The sequence below is a fragment of the Triticum urartu genome, chromosome 7A (genome assembly GCF_056163025.1).
Source record: "Triticum urartu cultivar PI428250 chromosome 7A, HENAU_Tu73, whole genome shotgun sequence".
Classification (NCBI taxonomy): Eukaryota; Viridiplantae; Streptophyta; class Magnoliopsida; order Poales; family Poaceae; genus Triticum; species Triticum urartu.
In genome coordinates this window covers 354496881-354524387 of record NC_141879.1, presented here as the reverse complement: position 1 = coordinate 354524387, position 27507 = coordinate 354496881, and the positions used below count along the sequence as shown (strand labels likewise).

Sequence of the window (27507 nt, the reverse complement as noted above, 5' to 3'; positions counted from 1 at the left end):
ATATGCTATGCTTGATGAGGACACTTGTTTGGTGAATCACCTCTTGAATGCTTGGTTTTGCACTAACCCTAACCGCATTTGTTTTTTCAAGTGTTTGTTGTACTTGCTACTTTCGAAGGAATCATAAGACGGTGCGACATTGGAGAGTGCCCATTTCGAGCTTCAACATGATAAGTGCTCGATGGTCGTCCACTTCTACATGACAACGCCCTCTCTTTCCCATGGCGATGAAGATTACAATCCGTGGACAGATCTCTCCCAAGGGGGGGAGACTTGATGTGGAGCATCCCATGCTCATCCCCATGGACGTTCCGTCACCACCGCAAGCACAAAGAGTACCAATGACAAGAGTCCACTAAAGGAAATATGCCCTAGAGGCAATAATAAAGTTATTATTTATTTCCTTATATCATGATAAATGTTTATTATTCATGCTAGAATTGTATTAACCGGAAACATAATACATGTGTGAATACATAGACAAACAGAGTGTCACTAGTATGCCTCTACTTGACTAGCTCGTTAATCAAAGATGGTTATGTTTCCTAACCATGAACAAAGAGTTGTTATTTGATTAACGGGATCACATCATTAGGTGAATGATCTGATTGACATGACCCATTCCATTAGCTTAGCACCCGATCGTTTAGTATGTTGCTATTGCTTTCTTCATGACTTATACATGTTCCTATGACTATGAGATTATGCAACTCCCGTTTGCCGGAGGAACACTTTGTGTGCTACCAAATGTCACAACGTAAATGGGTGATTATAAAGGTGCTCTACAGGTGTCTCCAAAGGTACATGTTGGGTTGGCGTATTTCAAGATTAGGATTTGTCACTCCGATTGTCGGAGAGGTATCTCTAGGCCCTCTCGGTAATGCACATCACATAAGCCTTGCAAGCATTGCAACTAATGAGTTAGTTGCGAGATGATGTATTACGGAACGAGTAAAGAGACTTGCTGGTAACGAGATTGAACTAGGTATTGAGATACCGACGATCGAATCTCGGGCAAGTAACATACCGATGACAAAGGGAACAACGTATGTTGTTATGCGGTCTGACCGATAAAGATCTTCGTAGAATATGTAGGAGCCAATATGAGCATCCAGGTTCCGCTATTGGTTATTGACCGGAGACGTGTCTCAGTCATGTCTACATTGTTCTCGAACCCGTAGGGTCTGCACGCTTAAGGTTTCGATGACAGTTATATTATGAGTTTATGAGTTTTGATGTACCGAAGTTAGTTCGGAGTCCCGTATGTGATCACGGACATGACGAGGAGTCTCGAAATGGTTGAGACATAAAGATTGATATGTTGGACGGCTATATTCGGACACCGGAAGTGTTCTGGGTGATTTCGGAGAAAACCGGAGAGCCAGAGGGTTACCGGAACCCCCCCCGGGAGAAGTAATGGGCCATATGGGCCTTAGTGGAGAGAGAGAGGGGCAGCCAAAGGTGGTCCGCGCGCCTCCTCCCCCTGGTCCGAATTGGACTAGGAGAGGGGGGGCGGCGCCCCCCTTTCCCTCTCCCTCCCCACTTCTTTCCCCCTCCTAGTAGGAGTCCTACTCCTACTAGGAGGAGGACTCCTCCTTGGCGCGCCATAGAGGACCGGCCGGCCTCCTCCCCTTGATCCTTTATATACGGGGGCAGGGGGCACCCCTTGACACACAAGTTGATCCACGTGATCATATTGTTAGCCGTGTGCGGTGCCCCCTTCCACCATATTCCTCGATAATATTGTAGCAGTGCTTAGGCGAAGCCCTGCGACGGTGGTGCATCAAGATCGTCACCACGCCATCGTGCTGACGGAACTCTTCCCCGACACTTTGCTAGATCGGAGTCCGGGGATCGTCATCGAGCTGAACGTGTGCTAGAACTCGGAGGTGTCGTAGTTTCGGTGCTTGATCGGTCGGGCCGTGGAGACGTACGACTACATCAACCAAACGCTTCCGTTGTCGATCTACAAGGGTACGTAGATCACACTCTCCCCTCTCGTTGCTATGCATCACCATGATCTTGCGTGTGTGTAGGAAATTTTTTGAAATTACTACGTTCCCCAACATCCACAACGCGTCATCGAAACCGAGGTTAACTCTTTCCTCTTCGAACTCCATTCGATTTCACATGAGTGTTGGGTCCTACCTCAAGCCGAAGTATTATGCAGTCTTAGGTATAAAGAAGAATACCATGAAGAGGCAAGGACAGAGGTACAAGCAACTACGGAAGAGGAAGGGAAAGAAGGGCGCGAAGACGAGGAGGCTTTGGACACACCGAGTGCCCGGACCCCTATGCCCCTAGGTGTCCGGCTGCTACCTCTTGAGCACTGCCTTGGTTTTCCCTTGAAGAGGAAAGGGTGATGCAGCGAAGTAGCGTAAGATTGAGGAAAACTTTGTATTGAGATCCAAAGAGAGAGAAGAAGCCATCTAGATAATAACTATGGACCCGAAGGTCTGAAGTAAACTACTCACACATCATTGGAGGGGCCATGGAGTTGATGTAGAGGCCCTCCGTGATCGATGCCCCCTCCAGCGGAGCTCCGAAAAAGGCCCCAAGGTGGGATCTCTTGGGTACAGAAGGTTGCGGCGGTGGAAATAGGGTTTCATGGTGCTCCTAGATGTTTTCGGGGTATGTGAACATATATAGGAGGAAGAAGTAGGTCGGTTGAGCCACGAGGGGCCCACGAGGGGGAGGGCGTGCCCAGGGGGGTAGGAGCGCCCCCTACCACGTGGACACCTCGTTCGTTTCTTCACATCCACTCCAAGTCCTCTGTATCACGTTTGTTTCAAAAATCACGTTCCCGAAGGTTTCATTCTGTTTGGACTCCGTTTGATATTCCTTTTCTGCGAAACACTGAAATAGGAAAAAAAAATAGCAATTTGCACTGGGCCTTGGGTTAATAGGTTAGTCCCAAAAATAATATAAAAGTGTAAAATAAAGCCCATTAACATCTGAAACAGATAATATAATAGCATGGAACAATCAAAAATTATAGATACGTTGGACACGTATCAAGCATCCCCAAGCTTAATTCCTGCTCGTCCTCGAGTAGGTAAATGATAAAAACAGAATTTTTGATGTGGAATTCTTTCTAGCATGTTCTTCAATGTATTTTTCTCTATTGTGGCATGAATGTTCAGATCCGAAAGATTCAAGATAAAAGTTTATTGTTGACATAAAAATAGTAATACTCCAAGTATGCTAATCAAGAAATTATGTCTTTTCAAAATACCATAGCCAAAGAAAACTTATACCGACAAAATCAAATAGTTTGGCCATGCTTGACTTTCGTCACATAAAATGCTCCCATCATGCACAACCCCGATGACAAGCCAAGCAATTGTTTCATACTTAGCATTTTCAAATACTTTCAACTTTTACGCAATATATGAGCACGAGCCATGGACATAGCACTATGGGTGGAATACAATATGATGATTGAGGTTGTGTGGGAAGACAAAAAGGGAGAAAGTCTCACATTGATGTGACTAATCAATGGGCTATGGAGATGCCCACCGATTGATGTCAATGCAAGGAGTAGGGATTGCCATGCAACGGATGCACTAGAGCTATAAATATATGAAAGCTCATTAAAGAAACTAAGTGGGTGTGCATCTAACTTGCTTGCTCACAAAGACCTAGGGCATTTGAGGAAGCCCATTATTGGAATATACAAGGCAAGTTCTATAATGAAAAATTCTCACTAGTGTATGAAAGTGACAAAATAAGAGACTCTCTATCATGAAGATCATGGTGCTACTTTGAAGCATAAGTGTGGAAAAAGGATAGTAATATTGTCCCTTCTCTCTTTTTCTCTCTCTCCTTTTTTTGTTTAGGACTTATTTTGTCCTTTTTTATAGCCTCTTTTTTTCCATCCGGAGTCTCATCCCGACTTGTGGGGGAATCATAGTCTCCATCATCCTTTCCTCACATGGGACAATGCTCTAATGATGATCATCACACTTTATTTACTTACAACTCAAAAATTACAACTCGATACTTAGAACAAAATATGACTATGTGAATGCCTCCGGCGGTGTACCGGGATTGCGATGAATCAAGAGTGACATGTATGTAAAATTAAGCATGGTGGCTTTGCCACAAATACGATGTCAACTACATGATCATGCAAAGCAATATGACAATGATGATGCGTGTCATAATAAATGGAACGGTGGAAAGTTGCATGGCAATATATCTCGGAATGGCTATGGAAATGCCATAATAGGTAGGTATGGTGTCTTTTCTGAGGAAGATATAAGGAGGCTAATGTGTGATAGAGCATATCATATCACGGGGTTTGGATGCACCGGCGAAGTTTGCACCAACTCTCAAGGTGAGAATGGGCAATGCACGGTACAGAAGAGGCTAGAAATGATGGAAGGGTGAGAGTGTGTATAATCCATGGACTCAACATTAGTCATAAAGAACTCACATACTTATTGCAAAAACCTACAAGTCATCAAAACCAAGCACTACGGGCATGCTCCTAGGGGATAGATTAGTAGGAAAAAACCATCGCTCGTCCCCGACCGCCACTCATAAGGAAAGCAATCAAAGAACACCCCATGCTTCAAATTTGTCACACAACGTTTACCATACGTGCATGCTATGGGACTTGCCAACTTAAACACAAGTATTCATCAATTTCACAATTACTCAACTAGCACACCTCTAATATTACCACCTTTATATCTCAAAACTACTCTCAAGCATCCAACTTCTCTTAGCATTTAAAATTTATAACCAAAGTGAATTACCATGTTGTTCTAAAAAGAATATCAAAATGATACAAGTGAAGCATGAGAGATCAATTATTTCTATAAAATAGAACCATAGCCGTGCTCTAAAAGATATAAGTGAAGTACTAGAGCAAAAATTATCCAACTCAAAAGATATAAGTGAAGCACATAGAGTATTATAATAAATTCCAATTCATGTGTGTCTCTCCCAAAAGGTGTGTACAGTAAGGATGATTGTGGTAAACTAAAAAGAAAAGACTCAAATAATACAAGACGCTCCAAGCAAAACACATATCATGTGGCGAATAAAAATATAGCTCCAAGTAAAGTTACCGATGGACGAAGATGAAAGAGGGGATGCCTTCCGGGGCATCCCCAAGCTTAGGCTTTTGTTTGTCCTTGTATTTTAAATTGGGGTTCCTTGGGTATCCCCAATCTTAGGCTCTTGCCACTCCTTGTTGCATAATCCATCAAATCTTTATCCAAAACTTGAAAACTTCGCAACACAAAACTTAAAAGAAAATCTCGTGAGCTCTGTTAGTAAAAGAAAAACAAAACACCACTTCAAGGTACTGTAATGAACTCATTATTTATTTATATTAGTGTGAAACCTACTGTATTCCAACTTTTATATGATTCATAAACTCTATTACTAGCCATAGATTCATCAAAATAACCAAACAACACACGAAAAATAGAATCTGTCAAAAACAGAACAGTCTGTAGTAATGTGTAGGTTTCTAATACTTCTGGAACCCCAAAAATTCTAAAATAAATTTCTGGATGTGAGGAATTTATTTATTAATTGTCTTCAAAAGAATTAACTAAATAGCACTCTCCAGTAAAAAAATGGCAGCAAATCTCGTGAGCGCTAAAATTTCTGTTTTTTCAGCAAGATTGCAGAGACTTTCCCCAAGTCTTCTCAAAGGTTCTACTTGGCACAAACACTAATTAAAAGCATAAAACCACATCTAAACAGAGGCTAGATGAATTTTTTATTACTAAACAGAATAAAAAGCAAGAAACAAAAATAAAATTGGGTTGCCTCCCAACATTCGCTATCGTTTAACGCCCCTAGCTAGGCATAAAAGCAAGGATAGATCTAGGTATTATCATCTTTGGTATGCAATCCATAAGTGGCTCTCATAATAGATTCATAAGGTAATTTAATTTTCTTTCTAGGAAAGTGTTCCATACTCTTCCTTAACGGAAATTGGAATCTAATATTCCCTTCCTTCATATCAATAATTGCACCAATCGTTCTAAGGAAAGGTCTATCAAAAATAATAGGACATGTAGGATTGCAATCTATATCAAGGATAATGAAATCTACAGGCACATAAATCCTATTAGCAACAATAAGGGCATTATTAATTCTTCCCATAGGTTTCTTAATGGTGGAATCCGCAAGATGCAAGTTTAAAGAACGATCATAAAATTCATGGAAACTTAGCAAATCACCCAAAGTTTTAGGAATCATGGAATCATGGAAACACTAGCACCCAAATCACTTAAAGCAAAGTATTCATGATCTTTAATCTTAATTTTAATAGTAGGTTCCCACTCATCATGAAGTTTTCTAGCGATAGAAACTTCCAATTCAAGCTTTTCTCCATAAGATTGCATTAAAGCATCAACGATATGTTTACTAATAGCTTTATTTTGACTATAAGCATGCGGATAATTTAGCACAGATTGCAACAAGGAAATACAATATATTAAAGAAAAATTATCATAATTAAATTCCTTGAAATCCAAGATAGTGGGTTCATTGCTATTTAAAGTTTTGACCTCTCCAATCCCACTTTTATCAATTTTTGCATCAAGATCTAAAAACTCCGAATCATTGGGACGCCTTCTAACTAAAGTTGACTCATCTCCGGTCCCATCATTATAAAGATTCATATTGCGAAATAAATATTTAATAAGGGACACATCAATAACTTTTATATCTTCATCTTTATTATCATGGAAACTAGAAGAACACGCTTTCACAAAGCAATCTTTTTTAGTATGCATCCTAGCGGTTCTTTCTTTGCACTCATCAATGGAAATTCTCATAGCTTTGAGAGACTCATTGATATCATGCTAAGGTGGAATAGACCTAATTTTCAAAAAATTAACATCAAGAGAAATTCTATCCATGTTCCTAGCCAACTCATCAATCTTAGACAATTTGTTTTCAATCAAAGCATTGAAACTCTTTTGCGAACTAATAAATTCTTTAATATTAGATTCAAAATCAGAGGGCATCTTATTATAATTTCCATAAGAATTGTTGTAGGAATTACCATAATTATTAGAGGAATTACTAGCAAACGGCCTAGGATTAAAATTACCTCTATATGCGTTATTACCAAAATTGTTCCTACCAACAAAATTCACATCCATAGATTCATTATTATTCTCAATTAAAGTAGACAAAGGCATATCATTAGGATCAGAAGAAACACTTTTATTAGCAAACAATTTCATAAGTTCATCCATCTTTCCACTCAAAAGATTGATTTCTGCACCTTTTTATTAGTAGATCTTTCAGTATGCCATTGAGAATAATTAACCATAATATTATCTAGTAGTTTAGTAGTTTCTCCTGAAGTGATTTCCATAAAAGTGCCTCCCACAGCCGAATCTAAAAGATTTCTGGAAGCAAAGTTCAATCCGGCATAAAAAATTTGTATAATCATCCAAAGATTTAAACCATGTGTAGGGCAATTATGTATCATTAATTTCATCCTCTTCCAAGATTGTGCAACATGTTCATGATCAAGTTGCTTAAAATTCATAATATTATTTCTAAGAGTGATGATCTTAGCAGGAGGAAAATACTTAGAGATAAAAGCATCTTTGCACTTATTCCATGAATCGATACTATTTTTAGGCAAAGACGAAAACCAAGTTTTAGCATGATCTCTAAGAGAAAACGGGAATAGCTTTAGTTTAACAATATCAGTATCCACATCTTTCTTCTTTTGCATATCACACAAATCAAAAAAGTTGTTTAGATGGGTAGCGGCATCATCACTAGGAAGGCTCGAAAACGGATCTTTCATGACAAGATTCAGCAAGGCAGCATTAATTTCACAAGATTAAGCATCGATAAGAGGAGCAATCGGAGTGCTAATAAAATCATTATTGTTGGTATTGGAAAAGTCACACAATTTGGTATTATCTTGAGCCATCATGCCAAGTAAGCAATCCAACACACAAGCAAACAAGAAACAAGCAAAAAGAGGCAAACTTGAAAAGAGAAGGGGAACAGAAAAAGAGGGCAAAAAACGGCAAGGATGAAGTGGGGGAGAGGAAAACGGGAGGCAAATGGCAAATAATGTAATGCGAGGGCTAAGAGTTTGTGATGGGTACTTGGTATGTCTTGACTTGTGCATAGACTCTCCGGCAACGGCGCCAGAAATCCTTCTTGCTACCTCTTGAGCACTATGATCATGTATATAGGCATCACGTCCGTGACAAGTAGACCGACTCCTGCCTACATCTACTATTATTACTCCACGCATCGACCGCTATCCAGCATGCATCTAGAGTATTAAGTTCATAAGAACAGAGTAACGCATTAGGTAAGATGACATGATGTAGAGGGCTAAACTCAAGCAATACGATATAAACCCCATCTTTTTATCCTCGATGGCAACAATACAATACGTGTCGTTTTCGTTTCTGTCATTGGGATCGAGCACCGCAAGATTGAACCCAAAGCTAAGAACTTCTCCCATTGCAAGAAAGATCAATCTAGTAGGCCAAACCAAACTGATAATTCGAAGAGACTTACAAAGATAACCAATCATGCATAAAAGATTTCAGAGAAGAATCAAATATTGTTCATAGATAGACTTGATTATAAACCCACAATTCATCGGATCTCGGCAAACACACTGCAAAAAGAGCTACATCGAATAGATCTCCAAGAAGATCGAGGAGAACTTTGTATTGAGATCCAAAGAGAGAGAAGAAGCCATCTAGCTAATAACTATGGACCCGAAAGTCTAAAGTAAACTACTCACACATCATCGGAGGCGCCATGGAGTTGATGTAGAGGCCCTCCGTGATCGATGCCCCCTCCGGCGGAGCACCGGAAAATGCCCCCAAATGGGATCTCATGGGTACAGATGGTTGCGGCAGTGAAAATAGGGTTTCGTGGTGCTCCTAGATGTTTTCGAGGTATGTGAACATATATAGGAGGAAGAAGTAGGTCGGTTGAGCCACGAGGGGCCCACGAGGGGGGAGGGCGTGCCTAGAGGGGGTAGGCGCGCCCCCTGCCTCGTGGACACCTCGTTCGTTTCTTGACGTCCACTCCAAGTCCTCTGGATCATGTTTGCTCCAAAAATCACGCTCCTGAAGATTTCATTCCGTTTGGACTCCGTTTGATATTCCTTTTCTGCGAAACACTGAAGTAGGCAAAAAAACAACAATTTGCACTAGGCCTTGGGTTAATAGGTTAGCCCCAAAAATAATATAAGAGTTCAAAATAAAACCCATTAACATCCAAAACAGATAATATAATAGCATGGAACAATCAAAAATTATAGATACGTTGGGGACGTATCACCGGCCTCTGGCTGGGAGCTGGCCCTGGACACCCCGGGTGCCCGGCCCCAGCCTGGGAGCTGCACGCCGCCCTGGGTGCCTTAGCCGCTACCCCCGGATGCCCGGCCCTCCCCGTCCCTGGGCGCTGGAGTTGCCCCACCGGGTGCCCGGGTTGCCACCCCCGGGTGCCCGGCCCTGCGAGCCACTAAGGGCGCTGGCCCTCTGACCCCCAGGATGCCAGGCCCCCCTCCCCGGTGCCTGCCTCTGACCAGTCCGGGTGCCCGGACCCCTTTACCCCTGGTGCCCGGACCCTTCCGAGAGTGCCTGCGTGCACTATGGGTTTTCACCCTTGTACCCCTCTCTTTCCCCAATTTCGTCCCTAGCCTATATAAACTCTTCCCCTAGCTCATTAGAGAGGACAGAAATGCATATGTGAGATATTGAGAGAGCTTTGCTCATCTTCCTCCTCATGGAGATCATGGCCTCCTAAGGGGAAGATCCTCTTGTGGATGCCAAGGCCTCCTCTTGGAGAAGGATCCCCATCATAGGATCATCAAGACCTCTTTCCTCATAGGATTGGGAGAGTTACCTCTTGAATCTTCTTGTGTTGGATTTGGACCTTCGTATCTCTCTGTGTGATTGGATCTAGCAGTGTGTGATTGGATCAAGTTAATTTGAGTGTTCCTATTGTTCTCCCCCTTTGTGTTCTTCTTGTTCTTGGGGATTTCCCCTCCAACTCGTGAAAGATATCCATCTAGGGTTCGACCCTACAAAACCTCTACCCATTCCCCTTGACCCCTACCTGCCGCTCGCCGATGCCGGAGTTTGCTACAGCGAGCACGGGCATGACGAGGCCAAGTGCACAGTGCGCCCGTGCCCCTGTGCTCATCTCGACACGCGTCCTATGCTCGTCCGCGCCCTCCCACAGTGGTCACATGAGCTATGGAGTCTTTCCCCTCTCCCACTAACACTCCTTGTCGCTTCCTGGAGACTATAGAGAGCTCACCGGAGCTCGCGACCCCACCTCGGCTCCCCTATATATAGAGCCCCTCCCTCGCCCCTCCGAGCATCTCACTTCACACCTCTGCATCCACAACTCCTAGATAGCCGCAGCCCGGCAGGGCAGGCCTCTGGCCGCCATTCCCCTCCCGAGCTCGCCGGCGATCCCCTCCCTCGGCCATCCACCTCTCTAGTGCCCCTCGAGCTCAAGCCACTCTTCCAGAGCCTTCCTAGCAGTCCATTGGTGCTAGAAAAACCCCCTGGATCCCTTGGAATCGCGCATCCTCGCCGTCTTCTTCACCTCCGACGAGCCTTGTCGTGCAGTTGTCACGGCAGATGTCCTAGTGTGAGGACTTAGTCATGAGGCCAACGCATCTATGTGGTAGCTTGAGAGGGGTTGAGTGGAATCGAGAGACGCAACGTAAGACAAGGGTTTAGAAAGCTTCAGGCCTCGGGAAACATCATCCGGTAACAACCCTACGTGTTGTTTGAGGCTATGTCTCATTATGATCATGAGGAAGTCGTCGTAAACCAGCTCTCCCAGTTAACCCTAATCCTTTAAGATTGTTTCTTCTTACTTGTCCCTCTTTGAGGAGCCCTGCCCCTCCTTATATAAGTTGAAGGGGCGGGTTACATGTAGAGTCCAACTCGGACTTAAGACTTAACTATTATGATTTCTCTTCATGGGCTTCATAACTCTTGGCAACCCAGTTATCACTATCTGCCGGGTTATAACTGGTGCCGGTTTATGATTGTCTACTGAGTTATCATCTGACTTTAACTCCTGTCTTAACTGTCAGCCGGTTTAACAACCTGCCGGTTTACCGTCTAGGTTAACTACCTTTTTTACCTGTCTCTCTTAACTGTCAGCCGGTTTAACAACCTGCCAGTTTACCGTCTGACTTAACACCAACCGGTTTACCACCTGCCTTAACACCTGCCGGTTTACCACCTGTCGTAACACCTGCCGGTTTACTAAGTCCCAGCCGGGTTATAACTCCGGCCGGATCATACCGCGGGGTATATCCCCGACATTAGCCCCCAATTTAATTTAGATTTATCCATATTAAACTGATCCTGATCATCCTTAAGTCCTTGTCACTTCCTTCTTCTAGAAGATCCGGGTCAATAGGCCAGCTTCAAAATCAATTTGCTGACATTGGCTTGTCACAGATAAATATTGTGAAGAATAACTCCTTTGAATCAGCTCCCAATGCTTAACAAAAATATTGGTCTTTGAAATACTCATCTGATCTTCAGCCAGTTTAAGAATGTAGAACTTGCCGGTTTAAGAATGTAGAACTTGCCGGTTTAAGAATGTAGAACTTTGCCGGTTTAAGACTTAAACTTTCCGGTTTATCATTGCTGGTTTACAAATATTGATGGCACCGGGTCATAATTGTTGTTAACATCAAGCTTGAAAATATACCTCTTATATGCCTATCACTTGTAGCCCCCAAGTCTTAAGAAGGTAGCATAGCAATAGCTTAAGACTTGCTTCAATATGAATGTCACAAGCTTGAAGAAATCCAAATGGTTCATCTCAGTCACTAATCAAAACTGAATATTCCACATATGTAGCCCCCAAGTACTGGGTTGTCATGCTTGCAGCAACCTGGGACTTGTAATTGCCTGATTCTTATAAAAACTTCAACTAGTGTAGCCACTAAGGGCCGGGTCATTATGCAATAAGGATCAGGGACTTTATAGATATGATCATGTAGACTTGAACAGCAACGTGTAGCCCCCAAGGGCCGGGTCAGTAAGATAATATTGAGCTGGGACTTTATATATACTTCATTGAGAATAACATTATACGATGTAACCCCCCTCATGGGGCTTGAACCCACGTCCACAAGGTTGAGAGTTTTGTGCTTTACCAACTGAGCAGTGGATTCTTCAATAATAGATGAAAATTTGTGTACCTTGAATTGTTGATAGGAGCAATCGGTAGCCCCCAAGGGCCGGCTCATTACAAAGTGATGAGTCGGGTCTTCAATAAGTGAGCAAACAATGACTTTGCATTAGCCCCCAAGTGTCATGGTGCATTCTTGCAGCGACATGAGACTTGTGTATTTGATGTAATCCCAACTTGAATAATATAGGCCCCAAATGCCGGGTCGTAAGCCTGCAGCGACTCGGGACTATTCCTTCAATTGTAGAATAAATCATATCCATTGATAATATGATAGACATTGCGCTAAAGCGACTTTGAAAACCTTAATCATAATACTGGTTATTGATAACCATAATAAAATCCAGCCGTGTTGGCTATTAAAGATTTTGACTAACATAACCTGGTTTGAAAACCGATTCCTGCCATATAAGGCGGTATATCCATGCACATATGATACATGCTATGATGATGTAATTATAACGCAACGTATGATGCAATATATGATGATGTATATGTATGATCAAGAGGGTTTAAGCGATGGTTCGGATACGACCAGAGCCCCCATGTAATCATAATTGTGGCATTGCGCCAATCAAGAAGTGTAGCTATGGTTCGAATACGACCAAGCCCCCAAGTGATTTCCCTGGTGCCCTTATGCCTATCAAGAGGTGTAACTATGGTTCAAACCCATACCCCCAAGTGATTTCCCTGGTGCCCTTATGCCTATCAAGAGGTGTAGCTATGGTTCGGATACGACCAAGCCCCCAAATGATATTGTGAGTTGTGATCAAAGGGTACCTATGTTTGAGTTGTGTTGTGCAGCAGACTCTCTTTGGTCCCTTTAATTTTTTCTGAGAAGTCGAACTTGCGAGAGATTACTCTTGTTGAACCGAAAATGGTTAAACCATATACTAAGAGCTTCAAAGCTTTGTGGGAGATAGCTTTCCCTTGCGCCGGATTTTAAACCGGAATCCTTCTTTTAAAGCCGGAAATTTTCTGACGGCCTTTAAATTCACACCATTATGGTGGTTTAGGGTCCTGCATTAGGTAACTTTTGCAACCCGGAGTAATTGCTCTTGTAAATAAAGCAATATATAATATAAAAATATACTGTATTTCACCTGTTATGTTAGGCCGGTTAATTCCCACCGTGTGGTTGATGATCACCATGGTGAAGCTGAAATCAATCATGGGTGAGTCGACCGCAGGAGTAGAAAAATGAGCCGGCCGCGACATTTTAAGCCAACGCGGATGGGCGAATCAATCATCGGCGCGGTAAGCCATGCGAACGGTGAGTCAATCGCGGGCGCGGTCCCGCCGAGTTGATGTAGATTGAGCTGCACGGGCAGCGGCTTGCGCACACCCGTTCAACAACAAGTGGGCACGGACACCGGTGTATGATGATGCCAATGCACACTTCATAGAGATAGCATGGCACAAGTTCTATAATGAATCCTTGTCTCAAGAGAAGAGACAATCCACTCCTTGATAGTTCGGGCATTTAACATTGTTTCGACTGTCGTGAAGGTCTTTGAGACAACCACAACAAGAGTTGTTGCAGGATCTAAATCTTTGATGCTCCGTGCAACATCAACAGGATCAACATTTGCAAGAAATCTCAGTTGTCGGCCCTTGGCACATTCTGCTGCTTCCGGGTCAGTCTGGAGAGCCGTATGCACAAACAGAGGTCCAAGGAAGCTACCACCAATCCCAACTGAGACAACATTTGTCACTGGTTTCCCAGTTGCCCCAACCCATGAGCCACTTCTGAAAGTCTCTAAAAACTGCTTGATTTTATCCTTAACAACCCAAACTTCGGGGACCACATTCACACCGTCACTGTTTATGACTGCATCTCTTGGCGCTCTCAAAGCCACATGGAGCACTGATCTATTCTCTATGGTATTTTTTTTTCGCCTTTAAACATCTTGTCAATCTTCTCCTTGAGCTTTGCGCCCTCCGCCAGATTGAAGAGCTTGTCGATGGTCTCGGTGGTGGCATGCTGCCTCGAGTAGTCCAGGAAGACGCATTCGAATTCTGCCGTCATTGCCTTGCATCGGTCGACGTCCGTCATGAGATCGCGCAGGTGCGTCTTGTGGATCGCGCCGACGTGCGCCTGGAGGGCCTTCCACTGGTCGGTGTCGGAGATGTGCGCCGGCGACGCCATGGCCGATGCCGGGCGGACCCTGGAGGATGTCGACGGTGGGCTGCCGGAGTACGGGGCGCGGTCGCGGAGGAGATGACAGATCGGTGGTGGATGACAGGCAGGGGAATAGCCAGGAAGAGAATAGAAGCGGGGTGACTCGGCGACGGCGGGCCATGGCGGACCCGGCGAAGGCATTCCGCGATTCAACGGGGTGGCCTGGATGGCTGCAGCAGCGGTGGAGGCGACGGCTTATGAGACTTCTCCAACCCCAGCGATACGGGTCATGGCAGAGGTGGCTCACGCTGCAACGGCGGGTTGATGTGTGGCATTTCAAGACAACAGCAGCGGCAGCGTTGTGGCGGTTCAGAAGCAGAGGGACGTGTGGGCGCGATGGCCCGGCAGCGAGGCATAGGGGCGGCCGACGTCCACAGGTGAAACGGGAGCTGCGGCGTGGGAGAGAAAACTCGGTGCAGGGCCGTGCTTGAAGCGAGACCGGCAAAGGTAACCAGGCGGCGGGGTTGGGTGACTTGGCAGCTCGAGGCCGGCGATTCAACAGCGGAGAAGGCAAATACAACTCAGCACGCGCAGTCAAAGCGCGAGGCCGGTTTCAAAGCCACGATGGATGAGGTGGCGAGGTGAATCGGAAGCGACGCGGCGTGGCCACGGCAGCTCCGCTTCGTCTGCGGGTGCAAGGCGAATCACTCTGTGGTGATTCCTGCTGGGGCAGTTTGATGAGCCGTGACTACCGCGCCCCTCGGTGACTGAAGGTAAGGTCGCGGCAGTGGTTCACGTCAGAGCGGCGGTTTACCGGGCTGCTCAACAAGCGTGAAACGGCTGCAGAGGCGTAAGGCGCCAGGCGGCTCTTCAGCAGCTGGCGAGGATGGCAATAATGGCTAAGGCACCCAGCGGTGCGAACGCCTGGTGGCTCTCAGCGTGAGTCAGCGGTCGGCGACTTGGCGCGAGACGGGATCAAATCCGCGTCAGCATGCGCGGGGGAAACAGCGGGCGTGACCCAGCGACTGCGGAGAACAGAATCCGCGGGTGAGGTGGAGATTGCGGCTCCTAGTGTGGCCGTCGAAGTAGCTTAGAGGCGAGGTCGGCGGCTTGGCGCAATGTCGGAGCAAGATGGTTCAGCACGACCGTAGCGACAACAGCATGAGGCCGGCGACTCGGGAATAAGGCTTGGCGGCGAGTCAGCTCCGTCGAGGTCGAAGACTCAGTGGCGATTAGACCATGGCAGACGCGGCGGCTCAGAGGAACGGTGACTTAAAGCGGCGGAAGATCACGACGGGTCGACAAAGTGCGAGAGGCGGAGCCAATCCGCGACGATGGGGCGGTTTGGCGTGGTCCGGCGACGACGACACGGCCTCGAAGTACATCTGCAGCAGCAGCATGAAAGTAGGACAGACCCGTGCTGCCATCGTTGCTTTGACCAGTGTCTGACTCTGTTTCTCTTTGTCGACTCTTGTTCGTAGTATTGAACCGAAGGAAAGATTGCTTTGGTGGCTTGTGGAGGTGGCTTGTGGTTATAGCAGCGACTTTGGCAGATGAGTTTCTCTCGGGGTCAACCCGGAGCAGAGGTGGCTCAACGAAAAAATCACAGCAGCCAATCCCAGGTCATAACAGTGGCTCAGCCGAGGTGACTTGACCGTGGCGGGTCAATGGAGCAGGGGGCGGCTCATTGTGACAACGAAGGCGGCTCGAAGCTTGCTTTGACAAAGATCTCTGTATGCCGGTGGCTCTCTTTCTTTCTGTAAACCGGACATGTACCAGTACCAGTAGTAGATGCTCCGATCTACCCAAATTAGTCTCGGAACTAGCGGGTTATCATGGTGCACGTGGCGGACACATTGTAGCGGTAGCAACTTGATGTAGTCAGGGTCTGATTCTGGGTCATTGACTGTCCGTGTTGCCCCTTCGGTTTGACTGTAACTTGACGGATTATGCATCGGATGGCAACGGCTAAATAGTAACCTTAATTTCTTTTGAACCTTAAACCTCTTATATCTTACATCTGAACTGATAAACTTGAACACCACTATGCGCGAGCCCCACGGTGGGCGCCAACTGTCGTGGAGTTGTCACGGAAGATGTCTTAATGTGACGACTTAGTCGTGTGGCCAACGCATCTATGTGGTAGCTTAAGAGGGGTTGAGCGGAATCGAGAGACGCAACGTAAGACAAGGGTTTAGACAGCTTCGGGCTCTGGGAAACATCATCCGGTAACAACCCTGCGTGTTGTTTGAGGTTATATCTCATTATGATTATGAGGAAGTCGTCGTAAACCAGCTCTCCCAGTTAACCCTAACCCTTTAAGATTGTTTCTTCTTACTTGTCCCTCTTTGAGAAGCCCTACCCCTCCTTATATAAGTTGAAGGGGCGGGTTACATGTAGAGTCCAACTCGGACTTAAGACTTAACTATTATGACTTTTCTTCATGGGTTTCTTAATATCTTGGGCTTCATAACTCTTGGCAACCCAGTTATCACTGTCTGCCGGGTTATAACTGGTGCCGGTTTATGATTGTCTGTTGAGTTATCATCTGACTTTAACTTCTGTCTTAACTGTCAGCCGGTTTAACAACCTGCCGGTTTACCGTTTGGGTTAACTGCATGTTTTACCTGTATGTCTTAACTGTCAGTCGGTTTAACAACATGTCGGTTTACCGTCTAACTTAACACCAACCGGTTTACCACCTGCCTTAACACCTGCCTGTTTACCACCTGCCGTAACACCTGCTGGTTTACTAAGTCCCAGCCGGGTTATAACTCGGGCCGGATCATACAGCGGGGTATATCCCCGACAAGCCTCGTCCGCAGCCGCCGCTGGAGACGCTCGTTCTGGTCGACTCCGTACACCTCCTGCCTTGCCACGGGTACGAGCAGGTGCGCCATGCCCTCCTCGCCGGAGAAAGCCCCGACGACGAGCCGTCGTCCCCTGTTTCTCTACCCCTCTCAAAACCCGACGGGCAGGGCCCATTGTCAGCCTCTCCACTCGCGCCCGAAGTGGTACGGGTGGAAGCGTATTCGCTAGAATACGTCTTCGACGTCACCCGCTGATATTATTTTAAATCTGATTTTAATTCAGAAATTTGACCGAACTTGGACCAGCTATAACTCCTATTCTATAAGTCCAAATGACATGATTCTTTTTGCAATGGTTTTGTGTTAAAATCCTCTATCATCATGCAAAAGATGAGATTTTTGCTTGCTGTGATTATTTTATGGTCAATTAAACAGTGTTATGTGACATTTTCTTTTTGCTATTTTAATTCTTTTCAGAAGGAAATTGTTGCCTTGAAGATAACCAGAAGGAGTGTGACCCTCCTCTGCACTAAGGCAGGCCATCACAAATATTTCCAAGAATGTCATTTCAATAACTATGTTTTTCACTTGAATATGATTATTTTAAATGCATATAGAAATTTCATATAAATTCATTTGATGCTAGTTGCATGTTCTTGTTGTGATTATTTTGCTATCAGTAGCATTGCAGTTGGATGGTTAAGTTTATGCAGTAGAGTAATGTGACATTATGCTGGACTTAGTTAATATCGAGATTATGTTGAAAATAATGCATAAGTTGTCATTGCATTTTCATGGCATACTATGAATCGGTAAAAAAAATTGCAAGTTTAAACCTGATAATAAACGAACTTGAAGATGTTGTTGATCGAGTCATGGTGCCACCGAATCGAGCTTCCCAAAGTGCAACCACATTTGCCTTTATGAGGGAGGCCCCTTCTCGGTCTATTGTTATGCCTCTCGCCGGTGCCTCCAACTAGTGAAGGTTATGCGTTGGCGCTACCCTGGCCTGGTAGGCAGGTATAACCTTGTGTGCCTGTAGTTATTTTGGTACTATGTCCCCGTTTGGGATGATTGTGTTGCCACGACAGTGGCCGTTGGATGTCCGGAGTGGCATCGGGGGCACCCATGACTTAGCCCAAAAGGGGAGTTGGTCGGAGTGGCCAGGAGAGTGTCATGGCAATAGACTGGTTATGTCGAACGCCGTTGGTCCACCCGAATGGGAGTCCGAGGCCACGGGTTCAATGGTGTGGGTACAATGTGCTAACCTCTGCAGAGTGTGTTTAATCTATGGATAGCTGTGTCATCAGTCATGGACACACACAACATGGATCAACAAAAATATTAAACTTGCACATTAAATGAATACCTGGCACTGATTATGTTGGTTAAGTTGTGAAGACCACCGAGTTGGTTTCGTTTGTGATCCGGGAGCGATCACCTTGATATGATGAGGTTCATGGTTACGAGGTAACCGCAAAGGTAAGCGACTCGGAAGGGCCCTGTTATGAGCATGATCACTTAATGGGTAGCATGTTAATTCTTGCATTAAATTTGCTTAAATATCATTGTTGTTGTTTGCCATTGTTGCTTTGTTTATGTGAGCTTGCAAGTACATTCAATGTATTGACCTGGCGTGTCATGCCAGTATCAGGAGAAGTCATACCGGAGTTGTAGTTGCATATCGTACCCTAGTCTAGACCGTGTCCACATCAGTGTCCATGTGAGATGGAGTCTTTCTACGTCGCCGTTCCCCTGCCGCATAGTCTCTTATCATGGTGTTGAGGCCCCTCCTCGTGTCTACTAAATAATGTACATATGTTAGCAGCACTGAGTGTGCCGCTTAGCCTTGCTACTTGATGTAATATTAAACTCTACGTTCCATTAGTACCAATAAAGCGGTTGTATTTCTATACCAAGTTATTGTGTCTTGCTGAGCCGGGATGCCACAACGAGTGGTATCAAAGTCACGCAGACTGTAGGGCACGCTAGACAGCTAACACATTAGTTCAAACGGTAGATAGTAGCTATGGGTGCCGGTAATTCTTGTGTTCTTTTGGTTGCTGCATTGCATGCATATAGTTTATTTTATTACTAACTGACTAATGGTTGTGAGTGTAGATGGCTCCAGTGCCGTATGCGTGTCAGTTGGAGCTAGCACCATACACTTCGCCGCACCTTTTTCCAAGCGTATGGCGTTGACTCATCGTTCTCACGCATTTTTTTTCTAGTAAGTAGAAATCATATACAAAGTATGAAAAAGGGATACAGATTACACAACAAATAGTAGTTTCAGAGCTTTAGAAGGCCGTCCAGTTTTGCATAGTATGCTTTCATCTATGGAACTGGACGCTGTACTACTAATTTCAGAGTCAAGACATATTTCAATCTCTAAAGGAAACCTGACACGAATCATCTGCTACTCTAGATATTTGATTTATCATGGCTAACCAACATGGAACGATCATCTGACTTTCTGGCTATACTAACGTGTAAATATTTGGCAGGTATAAACTATAGTGTCAACCATACAGTATTATTTGCAAAAGCAAGGAAGGTTGCTGTAGCTAGATAAATGACTCGTTTCAAGTTGACTGCCAAATTTTTATTACAAAGTGGATGCCTACTAATAGCGCATCTCGGGGAATCACAGTGAGATTGAAAGGCCTGGAGAAATGCAAAATGGCAAGATAAAATTCAGACATTGGCATAGAGAGAAACTAATAGAAAAACATCCACCATCAATCACTCACCAAGGTCAGCAGCTAGACAATAGCTGAGCTGCCGTAGATGGTTACCAAGTAATGAACAGAAGGAAAATCACTACAAAATAACCATGAGAGCACCAAACTATCTGCAAACATGAAGGCCCTTTCTTGGATTAGACAGGACGAGTACGCCATGATGATCCAAAGAACAAAAATATGGATTTAAATTTATAGAGCAATGCTAGGAAGATATTGTCTTGAAGAACGGAAAGTAAGAGAACAATAAAGCAAGCAACGAACCTGCAAAACTATCCTCCAAATTTTGCGTGAAAATCCATCGAATATATCCTTGATCGCATATTTGTCTCTGTCGAGGTACTCTACAGGAAGGTTCTCCAAAAAACAGAGTAAAGTTGTTTTTTCCTTTTTGAGAGTTTGATAGCAAACTTGCAATGCATCAAAAAGGGATTAGAATTGATAAGAAAATAAATCTCTGCTATTTTATAGTCGAAGAACATGCTTCAATCAACAAAAATACAAAAACATTGAAATTTGACGGTGTAAGGAACCTGCAGTGATATATTGAGCCATAAACTACTTTGCAATTATATATTGAACCATAAACCTGAAACTCTACTTTGATGCCAATATATTTATAACTGGGAAAGTAGGAAAATGAAATCATATACTCTAAAACATATTGCAGAAACAGAAGCGTGAAGCACACTTCCTTGAAATTTGAACACAAGTGAACATTCATTTAGAATATGTAGCTAACATAAACTTAAGCAAGAATATTCAAATGATCATGGTACATGGTGGATTTATCATAATTGATATTTGGCTGGAAGTGGATAACTTCTGTAGTTATTCTGAAGCTCATTTTCAGTAGTCAGATAAATCGACCTGATTTCCCAGCTTAGACGTTTCAGACATGTCTCACAATATGATGTGACCATGGGTTCAATCCCATATTCAATTATGTACGAAGAGAGGCCCCATTTGGGTACAATCTTGGAAAGCTATTTGGAAAAGAGAGGCCCCATTTGGCACATACTGATACATTTAGATCAAACCCCATGTGTAGTGGGCGCAGCAGTGGTTGCAAACAAAGAGCCTTACCTGAATGTGAAACGATGCTTAGCATTCCGCCTCACCAATTGATCTGCAAAGGATCTTCACAAAAGAGAACATGATGAGGACATCAATACCATTGTTACACCCACAGCCCCTACTGTTACATATACTGGACCAATTACTAGAGCTCGCGCACGCCAATTAAATTACCAGGTACTTTCGTTTCTTGGTAATGATTCTAATGTTCATGAGATTATGATGCTGCCTAAATTGGATACATTTGTTTTGCTTTCAAATGAAGGGCCTAGCTTGGAGAAGGATGAACATTGGAGCAAGAACACGCATGAAGTTGATGGCATGCGCAAGGGGATCAAGAACGGAGTTACAAGTGATGATTTCAGGACTTTGAAGCCGCCATAAGGAGTGCATGAAGCCATGGACGAAATATACAAGATGCCACTTCATAATATTCGTCCATAGGCTATTCTAGGTGCTGCGTCACCTTATTAATGGGCCAGGCCCATGTAATTTCGAAATACTTAAGTATAGGCTATTTTTAGAGTCCGTATGTGTGGGGAAACAAGAGTTAGGGTTGGTTTCGGACCCCACCCTCAAGGGACACGAAATTCCCCTCTCTTCCTCCATATATACAGCCCTTAGGGCGTCGTTTAGACTTTGGGTTTTGTTTAGATTAAAAGTTCGCCATAGCTGCAACTTCACGTACTTCGTTTGTGTCCAACGACCAGACCAAGACGTCACAGAACCCCACCTTGATCAATAAAGCTTTCATCTTATATTCGCAATATCCAGATTGCAATCTCAGTTTCTTGCTTGTTCTTCGTTTGCTCGCAGGAAACAGGCCCTCGTGGTCAGGTTGATCGTGCTCCGGCGTGGTCAATAACCCCTCGGAAGTTGGTTTAGCGATTGCTAAGGCGCGACGTCTCGCACGATCGTAGTCGGATCGTCAAGGTCGACTCCCACAGAAAACGATAGCCACCATCTCATCGAAACATCGGGACACCTTTGCCTCTATCAAGTGGTATCAGATTTCCAGGTTGCTCGGTGAGATTTTACAGTTTTTCGTAGATTAGATCGAGTCTGTTCTTCATACCTACAGTCCACGAAAAAGCCACACAAAAAAAATTAGGGTTAGTTCATCATATCCGAACCAATCTGAGCCTTTGCATAATCTTTTTAGGGTTTTTGCTTTGTTGAATTTGCGGTTGCATCGTCGTGTCAAGTTGCTGGTCTTAGAGTCTAGTCTTTTAGAGTTTCGAGTTCTGGTCACAAGTTGTCACGCCACCGCCGCACCATCATCGCCCATCTACCACTTTTGCTTATCCGCCACCGCTCTGAATCCACCATATATCCACCACCAATCCGAGTTCTTCTCATATTAGGTTTGTTCTTGAGATCAATCTCAATTCCGATTCGTGTTTCCTTGCCTGCGTAGGTCTCGAAAAAAAAAAAAGAGTCTGGAGACCCCCGGGCAGTTTTTAGGCCAAAATTTTCACGGGCAAAAATATTTTTTCCCTATCCTATTTTTAGGCTTTTCTGAGTCTTTTGAGCCACGTGCCATCATAGTGATTTTTTGTCGCACTTTTTCGTCGTCGCTGCCCTGATTTCCGAAAAAAAAAAGTGAAAAAAAAATTTCGTGCCCATCCTATTAGTTTGACGAGGGAAGAGTTTTGAGACACTCGCCATTATAGTAATTTTTCGCAAAAAAAAAAGAGGAGCGCAAAAAAAAAAGTTCCAGAGTGTGCTTTTCCCTGATTTACGTGCACCGCCGTGATTTTGTTAGTGTTCTAGGCTCGCGTCTCTAGCACGGTCTAGCCTAGGACCAGCACAGTACCGTCGTTGAGCGTTTATTCAACTTTGCATCTCTGAATTGATTATTGCTGACCCTTTTTGCTACCATACTATAAGCCTTCCCAGCTCCACACACCTCTACGTCGTGCGTTTGACTCTCCCTGGCAATCGCTCTATCCAAGCTTTTGAGAGTTTTGACTACAACGGTTGCCGATCACCGCCTACTGCTGGGTAAGAACTGGTAAGAATTTGAGATTTGCTTGACGGATTTGTGACACCCGCCACCACCACCTCTTGTTAGTATTCTGTAGGATCATATTCTTGTGTGTTTTCTATTGTTGCTAACCATGGCAGGATCACAAGCCGACGAGACTGACTGGGAGAACATGACGAATCAGGAGTTGCATGATAAATTTCAGCAAATGATGAATGGACAGGTGCAGGATGTGCTAAACAGATTTGAAGAGGCCATGGAGAAGATAGATGACATGGAGAAGACGTTCGAAACAAAGCTCGATAACAGGTTTAATGAATTGCTCGCGCGTCTTCCACCACCACCACCGGCTGCACCTAACGCACCTCTACAACAACAACAACGACGACTACCTACACATCGTGAAACAGCCCTCCGCCAAGCGAGCCGTCTCCCTCTTGCACCTGGCCAAACTGATGGTGCTGCTGTTGCTACTTCTGTGGCTCCTGCTGCTGATGCGGAGGAGGATGATTTTGCTGGCGATTACGAGGATGAGGTTGATCAAAATCAGAACTACGTGCCACCACCAGCACAGCAACCATCAGGTCGTCCACATGCAAATAATGGCAATGGTAGGGCTCACCCTCAGGTACGAGATCATGACCATCTCCCTAAACTAAAATTGAATATTCCACCATTTGAGGGTAGATATGTTCCTGATATATACCTTACTTGGGAGTTAGAAACTGAACAATGATTTACATGTTTACAATATCCCGAGGAGAGACGTGTTCCTGCTGCTGTTTGTGCATTCACTAGTTTTGCATGTGTTTGGTGGTCTGAGCATTGTAGATTATATCCCATTCCTGCTACTTGGGCTGCTTTGAAAACTGCTATGCGTACTCGTTGGGTTCCACCATATTATCAACGTGAATTACTTCAAAAATTGCAGCGCTTAAGACAGGGAAAAAATTCTGTAGAAGAATATTATCAGGAATTACAAACTGGCATGATTAGATGTGGTATTGTTGAGGAGAATGAAGCTATGCTTGCACGTTTTATGGGTGGATTAAATAGAGAGATTCGGACGATTCTAGAGTATAAGGAGTATACTAATATCACTCGTTTATTCCATCTTGCTTGTAAAGCTGAACGTGAAGTGCAGGATCGACAGGCATTGGCGCGGACTAACTTTTCTGCAGGTCGACCTTCTTCATGGACACCACGTGCATCATCTACTTCCACACGTTCTACTACACCGGCGCCTCCGTCGGCTGCCACCTCCAACCGTGATACAATAAAGCAGGCACAATCACCACTATCTGCCAAGAGCACACCTTCTGGGCCTGCAAAGAGCTCTTCTTCATCCATGGCATCAACAGGGCAAACACATGATATTATTTGTCGACGTTGCAAGGGTGGAGGTCATTATGCGAGAGAATGCCCATCTAAGCGTGTGATGATTGTTACTGAGGATGGTGGGTATGAGTCCGCTAGTGACTATGATGAGGAGACTTTGGCTCTTATTACACGTGACGAACACGGTGGAGACGATTCTGATCATGAGACGCAATACATGGCTCCTGAAGATGCTGACAGGTATGAATGTTTAGTTGCTCAACGTGTTTTGAGTGTGCAGGTTACACAAGCTGAGCAAAATCAGAGGCATAATTTGTTCCATACAAAGGGAGTTGTGAAGGAACGTTCTGTTCGCGTGATCATAGATGGAGGGAGTTGCAACAACTTGGCTAGCATCGAGATGGTGGAGAAGCTATCTCTCACCACCAGACCACATCCACATCCTTACTACATCCAATGGTTCAACAACAGCGGCAAGGTTAAGGTAACACGTACTGTTCGTATGCATTTTAGTATCTCTACATATGCTGATTATGTTGATTGTGATGTGGTACCGATGCAAGCATGTTCCTTATTACTTGGTAGACCATGGCAATTTGATAAAAATTCTATTCACCATGGTAGAAACAATCAGTATACTCTTGTTCATAAGGATAAAAATATTACTTTGCTTCCTATGACTCCTGATTCCATTTTGAAAGATGATATTAATAGAGCTAATAAAGCAAAACAGGAGAAAACTAAGAGTGAAAATCAGATTGTGGCAAAAGAATTTGAGCAACAAATGCAGCCTAATAATAATAAACAATCTAGTGTTGCTTCTGAAATTAAATTGAAAAGTGCATGTTTACTTGCCACCAAATCTGATATTGATGATCTAGATTTTAGCAAATCTGTTTGCTATGCTTTTGTGTGCAAAGAGGCATTATTTTCATTCGAGGACATGCCTTCCTCTTTGCCTCCTGCTGTCACTAACATTTTGCAGGAGTTCGCCGACGTCTTTCCACAAGACGTGCCATCGGGATTACCACCTATTCGCGGGATTGAGCATCAAATTGACTTAATTCCCGGTGCATCATTACCCAACCGGGCACCATACCGTACCAATCCAGAGGAGACGAAGGAGATTATGCGTCAAGTACAAGAACTGCTCGACAAAGGTTATATACGCGAATCCCTTAGTCCTTGTGCTGTTCCTATCATTTTAGTGCCGAAAAAGGATGGTACGTCGCGTATGTGCGTTGATTGTAGAGGCATTAATAATATTACTATTCGTTATCGTCATCCTATTCCTAGGCTAGATGATATGCTTGATGAATTGAGTGGCTCTACAATATTCTCCAAAGTTGATTTGCGTAGTGGTTACCATCAAATTCGTATGAAATTGGGAGATGAATGGAAAACAGCATTTAAAACTAAGTTTGGATTATATGAGTGGTTAGTCATGCCTTTTGGGTTAACTAATGCACCTAGTACTTTCATGAGGTTAATGAACGAAGTTTTACGTGCTTTCATTGGACGATTTGTGGTAGTTTACTTTGATGACATATTGATTTATAGCAAATCTTTGGAGGAACATTTGGAACATTTACGTGCTGTTTTTATTGCTCTACGTGATGCACGTTTGTTTGGTAACCTTGGAAAGTGCACCTTTTGCACCGACCGAGTATCTTTTCTTGGCTATGTTGTTACTCCACAGGGAATTGAAGTTGATAAAGCCAAGATTGAAGCTATTGAGAGTTGGCCGCAGCCCAAAACGGTCACACAAGTGAGGAGTTTCCTTGGCCTCGCTGGTTTCTATAGGCGTTTTGTGAGAGATTTCAGCACCATTGCTGCACCTCTCAACGAGCTTACAAAGAAGAATGTACCTTTTGTTTGGGGTACCGCACAGGAAGAAGCCTTCACGGTATTGAAAGGTAAGTTGACACATGCTCCTTTACTCCAACTTCCTAATTTCAATAAGACTTTTGAGCTTGAATGTGATGCTAGTGGAATTGGATTAGGAGGTGTGTTATTACAAGATGGGAAACCTGTTGCATACTTTTCTGAAAAATTGAGTGGGCCTAGTCTGAACTATTCTACTTATGATAAAGAATTATATGCTCTTGTTCGGACCTTAGAAACATGGCAACATTATTTATGGCCCAAGGAATTTGTTATACATTCTGATCATGAATCTTTGAAACACATTAAAAGTCAAGCAAAACTGAACCGTCGACATGCTAAATGGGTTGAATTCATTGAGACTTTCCCTTATGTGATTAAACACAAGAAGGGTAAAGAAAATGTTATTGCTGATGCCTTGTCTCGTCGTTATACTATGCTTTCACAACTTGACTTTAAAATATTTGGTTTGGAGACCATCAAGGATCAATATGTTAATGATGCTGAATTTAAAGATGTATTGCAGAATTGTAAGGAAGGGAGAACTTGGAACAAGTTCGTTCTTAACGATGGATTTGTGTTTCGTGCTAACAAGCTATGCATTCCAGCTAGCTCCGTTCGTCTTTTGTTGTTGCAGGAGGCGCATGGAGGAGGATTAATGGGACACTTTGGCGTCAAGAAGACGGAGGATATACTTGCTACACATTTCTTTTGGCCAAAGATGAGACGGGATGTTGAGCGTTTTGTTGCTCGCTGCACTACATGTCAAAGAGCTAAGTCACGACTCAATCCTCATGGTTTATATATGCCTTTGCCTGTACCTAGTGTTCCTTGGGAGGATATATCTATGGACTTTGTTTTAGGTTTACCTCGAACAAAGAAGGGGAGGGATAGCATACTTGTTGTCGTGGATAGGTTCTCGAAAATGGCACACTTTATACCATGTCATAAAAGCGATGATGCTGTTAATGTTGCTGATTTGTTCTTTCGTGAAATTATTCGCTTACATGGTGTGCCAAATACTATTGTTTCAGATCGTGATACTAAATTTCTTAGCCACTTTTGGAGATGTTTATGGGCTAAGTTGGGGACTAAGCTGCTTTTTAGTACTACTTGTCACCCCCAAACTGATGGACAAACTGAAGTAGTCAATAGAACATTGTCTACTATGCTTAGGGCTGTTTTGAAGAATAACAAGAAAATGTGGGAAGAATGCTTGCCTCATATTGAATTTGCTTATAATCGTTCATTGCATTCTACTACGAAGATGTGCCCTTTTGAAATTGTGTATGGTTTCCTACCTCGTGCACCTATTGATTTGTTGCCTCTTCCATCTTCGGAGAA

At 44.0% G+C, this 27507-nt stretch overlaps 1 non-coding gene across 1 annotated transcript; it reads right to left on the bottom strand.

Moving 5' to 3' along the window:
- Positions 1-12588: 12588 nt before the first annotated feature.
- On the bottom strand, positions 12589-21029 carry LOC125519988 (glucose-6-phosphate isomerase, cytosolic). Its single transcript, XR_007288386.2, has 3 exons — positions 20142-21029; positions 19887-19987; positions 12589-19800 (listed from the first exon to the last, which is right to left on the bottom strand). It is a non-coding gene; the product is annotated as a glucose-6-phosphate isomerase, cytosolic (transcript).
- Between the last annotated feature and the right edge of the window lie 6478 nt (positions 21030-27507).